A 5,000-nucleotide genomic window follows, 5' to 3' on the forward strand; every position below is an offset into this window, starting at 1 on the left:
ACGGTGTGGCCCGGCCCAGCAGGGTGGACGTCGCCTTCGCGAGTCCATCGCTCTGCCGACCGGATGGAGTAGCGGAGGTCATCAGCTCCTGGAGGACGCTAGACCGCTACTCTTATAGCGACCACCGCTATATCCGGTTTGCGGTCGGGCAACAGCCTCGTGCTGGCCAGCGGCCCGGACGGGGCATCCAGCGGCTGGAAGGCGTCGGAGTACGGGAGGCGGGTGTTCGCTGGCGAACTCGCCAGTTTTGCCCCCGTACTTTCGAAATGGCACTCGAGGCGACCCGTTTTGCCGATCGGGTGACCGATGCGGCAAGCCTGGGGATGGTGCTCGCAGAGGCCTGCGATGCCACCATGGCAAGGATCGGCCACTCTCAGCAGAGAAAGAGCGCGAATGTGTATTGGTGGACTCCGGCCATTGAGGAGCTGACCGAGCGCTGCCGGTTGGCCCGGGAAAGGCAGAGCACGGCCTTGGACGAGACATCTGTCGAGTTGGCATCGCAGGAGCACCAGGAGGCGCGTGCTGCCTTAAGGACGGCAATTAAGGCCAGCAAGCAGCGCCAGTTCGATGAGTGGCTGCAGGCCCTAGCCGCGGACGAGACGGGACAGTGGTTCCGGCAGGTCCTTCTGCGGTTTCGGGGCAGCTGGACGGCGCGTGAACGCGACCCAGCGGTGCTGCAGCGGATCGTCGAGGAGCTGTTTCCGGAGCATCCCCCGGTCGAGTGGCCGGACGTCGCGCCTTCGGAAGGGGACACTCCGGTCCGTCCGATCAGCTGCGCGGAGCTCCAGGCGATAGCGAGCGAGCTGCATCCGCGGAAAGCGCCTGGCCTGGATGGAGTGCCAAATGCTGCGGTGACGGTTGCCATCCGCAAGCACCCAGAGTCCTTCGTCGGGGTCTTCCAGAGCTGCCTGGACACGGGCGTCATTCCACGCGAGTGGAAGAGGCAAAAGCTGGTGCTGTTGCCTAAACCAGGTAAGCCACCGGGCGAAGCGTCGTCCTGTCGCCCGATCTGCCTGATAGACAACCCAGCGAAGGTGTTCGAGCGGACGGCACTCGACAGGCTTAATGAGCACCTCGAGGATCCGGAGTCGCCTCAGCTAGCGGAGAACCAGTTCGGATTCCGGAGACAGCGAAGCACCCTGCAGGCGATCCAGCTGGTGGTGGAGGCAGGCGAGCGCGCGATGTCCTTCGGCAGGACGAATCAGCGGGACAGGCGCTGCCTGCTGGTTGTGGCGTTGGATGTTAAGAACGCCTTCAACACTGCCAGCTGGCAGGCGATAGCGGTGGCCCTGCGCGAGAAAGGGGTCCCAGCGCAGCTGCAACTCCTTCTCCGCGACTACTTTACCGACAGGGAGCTGGTGTACGACACCCATGACGGCCCGGTGTCACGTCGGGTAACGGCAGGCGTTCCACAGGGGTCAATCCTTGGCCCGACTCTGTGGAACGTCATGTACGACGGCGTTCTGCGAATCCAGCTCCCTGAAGGGGCCACCATCGTCGGTTTTGCTGACGACATCGCCATCCTGGCCGAGGGCCGCACACCGGAGGAGTCGGCGACGGTTGCCGAGACAGCGATTGAGGCGGTGATGGGGTGGCTTGAGGCACGTCATCTCAGTCTCGCCCCCCACAAGACCGAGGCGGTGCTCATTTCGAGTCTGAGACGAGGACGACTGGAGGTTCCGGTACGCGTCGGTGAAGTGACCTGCACCACTGGGAGATCGATGCGCTATCTGGGGGTCCAGCTTCATGAGAAGCTATCGTGGAAACCGCACGTGGAAGCGGCCGCGGACAAGGCCCTCCGTGCGGTGGCGGTCGTCACCTCGGTGATGCGAAACCACAGCGGCCCGCAGGTGGCCAAGCGGCGATTGCTGGCAGGAGTTGCGGAGTCTGTCATTCGGTACGCCTCGCCCATCTGGGCTAAGGCGACCGATATGCAGTGGTGCCGCAGACGACTGGCCCAGGTGCAGAAGCCGCTGGCACGCGGGGTGTCGAGCTCGTTCCGCTCGGTGTCCTATGAGGTGTCGGTGGTGATGGCCGGTCTTGTACCCTACCGTCTAATTATCCAAGAGGACGCAAGGTGCCACAGCAGGCTGTCGGCTGAACCTGGCATCAGCAGGAAGGAGGCTCGAGCAATGGAGCGAGCGGCCACGATGATAGAGTGGCAGAACGCGTGGGACCGTGCGGCGGCAACACCATCGGCCAGCCGCTATCAGACGTGGGCACACAGCCTGATTCCCGACCTGCACCGGTGGACGGGACGTAAGCACGGGAAGGTGGACTTCCACCTTTCGCAGGTGCTCTCCGGACATGGATTTTTCCGAGAGTACCTGCATGTCTGCGGCTTCGCTTCGTCCCCGGAGTGTCCACGGTGCGTAGGGTCGGTGGAGTCGGTGGCCCACGTCTTGTTCGAGTGCCCCGTGTTCGAGGAGATCCGACGTGAGCTGTTGGGCTGGGGGACATCCGAATCGGTCCAGCTCAGCAACATGGCCGAGAAGCTGCTGGAGAGTGCGGAGTGGTGGGACCGCATTCAAAGGGCAGCGAAAAACATCACCACCGTGCTGCAACAGCTGTGGCGCGATGAGGAGGCCCTCGCCAGCGGTCGAGCGGAAGCGGCTTTCGCCGAGGACGAGGAAGTGGTCCTCGAAAGTGTGGCCGCACTCTTCGGCGAGGAAGTGGAAGACGTCTTCGTAGAAGACATCACGAGACGGGTAAATGAAACTCGAGCAGCGCGTCAACGGTCTGCCCGCAACAGACGGCTTCGCGGCAGGGCGGAGGATCGGGCGCGTGTGCGACTGGCTGCGGACGTCGCAGCAGCACTGGCCGCTCGGGATGACGAGGTACTGCGGGCGGCAGTAGAGGCGGAGCGCGAGGGCCTAGCTCCTCCTCCAATCCCTCGGCGGAGCAGGGGAGAACCAGCTTCCCCTGAAACGGTTAGAGTTCGCCACGAGAGGCGACTGTTCATGCAGCGAGTGTGGAGAGCTCGTGTCCGCGAAGAGGGTCCCTCGACAACGCGCCGTCGTCGGTCCATTCCGACGGAGGCGGATCTAATCCGGTCTCGGCGGAATAGACGAGAGAATGAAAGAAGACGTCGAGCTGCAGGTCGGCGATGGACAGCTGCGGAGGAGGCTTCCGCCAGCGAGGCGGAATGGTCCGATCGCTAGATTGCGAGCTAGCTTGAGAGCCTAAAGTGTTAAAATACGAGCGAGTCATGCGGACTCAGTTAGCGTACGCTTTCAATATGCGGGTAAAGGAAAGAGCAATTTAATAAAGAGATTGGGTAGGGACATCCGAAAGGGTTCATAATGACGCACGACAAATCCCTGGCGGGCGACGTCGTTCGTCAAGAGCGTGGGTTTACGCTATTGTTTTTAGAACATAATGTTTATGAACAATAAAACCTGCAATTGTTTAAAAAAAAAAAACGAAGTGGAGCTTGCGGCTTAATTTGACTCAACACGGGAAAATTTACCAGGTCCGAACTTATCGAGGTAAGACAGATTGAGAGCTCTTTCTCAAATTTAAGGGTAGTGGTGCATGGCCGTTCTTAGTTCGTGGAATGATTTGTCTGGTTAATTCCGATAACGAACGCGACTCAAACAAGCTAACTAGAACGCTGTCAGCAGTGCACCTCCGGGCGCACCTGACGTCAAGGCCGGCGGCCCCTTCACGGGCGGTCGTCGGCCACGTTTGCCCTGCTTAGCGGGACAACTTGTGTTTAGCAAGGTGAGAATGAGCGATAACAGGTCCGTGATGCCCTTAGATGTTCTGGGCTGCACGCGTGCTACAATGTGAGCAGCAGCGTGTTCTCGCCAATTGGCGCCCCCATTCCGAGAGGAACGGGAAATCACCCAAATGCTCATTTAGTTGGGATTGGGGACTGCAACGGTCCCCATGAACCTGGAATTTCTAGTAAGTGCTAGTCATTAGCTAGCGCTGATTACGTCCCTGCCCTTTGTACACACCGCCCGTCGCTACTACCGATGGATTATTTAGTGAGGTCTCTGGAGGCACACCTTCCGCGGTTCCTTCGTGAGCTGCAGCTGGCATGGCCGAAGTTGACCGAACTTGATGATTTAGAGGAAGTAAAAGTCGTAACAAGGTTTCCGTAGGTGAACCTGCGGAAGGATCATTACCGATCAATACATATATGTTGTTGTGTGAGTTGGTTAGAGAGATAGAGAAACACGGTATCAGCAGAACAAACTGCTATGTTACCTTTTGGGGGCCGCGCACGCCAATTAGACCCGCGAGAGAGGTGTGTCTATACTACGATATTGAGCGTGCGCGACCGTAGGCCAGTGGCCTTCGTACCTGTGCGCACACTCCCAATGGCAGCCATCGAACGCGTAAAGTGTGTGACACATGGGCGAAGGTAAAGACCCACTAGAACATATTTAAACACTGGCCTCGAGCGAGAGAGAACCTAATCAAGAGAACGAAAGTTGTGCAAGATCGCGCCGATGCCGCCCACATCGCGCGTCGATCAATGGGAAGGAAGACCAATGGTCATCCTTGTCCACCCTGGACGGATTCGAAGGAACCGAGAGGTGCACGGTTACGCTGTCCGGGGAACTTAAGTTGTGAGAGATGCACCTAGCGCATAACGAAAACATAGGAGACAGTTGAACATACCAAAACCCTAGGCAGGGGATCACTCGGCTCATGGATCGATGAAGACCGCAGCTAAATGCGCGTCAGAATGTGAACTGCAGGACACATGAACACCGACACGTTGAACGCATATGGCGCATCGGACGTTTAAACCCGACCGATGCACACATTCTTGAGTGCCTACCAATTCTTGTTACACACTATTCCATAACTACAGGACGCCCGCGTACCAGCGGCACGCCTGGGCGAGCAGCACGCCCGGGAGTGTGTCGCAGGCTTGAACAAACGCGTTTGGCGCACTGTGCATCATGGCGTGCTCGGACCCCTTCCGCGGGGGACCTTGGGCGCTGAAATGGTAAGGCGGTACAGTTGGCCCAGTGGGTGCGTGT

At 59.2% G+C, this 5,000-nt stretch overlaps 1 non-coding gene across 1 annotated transcript; it reads left to right on the forward strand.

Moving 5' to 3' along the window:
* The first annotated feature begins 4,635 nt into the window (after positions 1 to 4,635).
* LOC128308843 (5.8S ribosomal RNA) lies at positions 4,636 to 4,793 on the forward strand. The gene has a single exon (XR_008288596.1). It is a non-coding gene; the product is annotated as a 5.8S ribosomal RNA (ribosomal RNA).
* Positions 4,794 to 5,000: the final 207 nt, after the last annotated feature.

Source organism: Anopheles moucheti, assembly GCF_943734755.1.
Source record: "Anopheles moucheti chromosome X unlocalized genomic scaffold, idAnoMoucSN_F20_07 X_unloc_6, whole genome shotgun sequence".
In the NCBI taxonomy this organism is placed as follows: domain Eukaryota; kingdom Metazoa; phylum Arthropoda; class Insecta; order Diptera; family Culicidae; genus Anopheles; species Anopheles moucheti.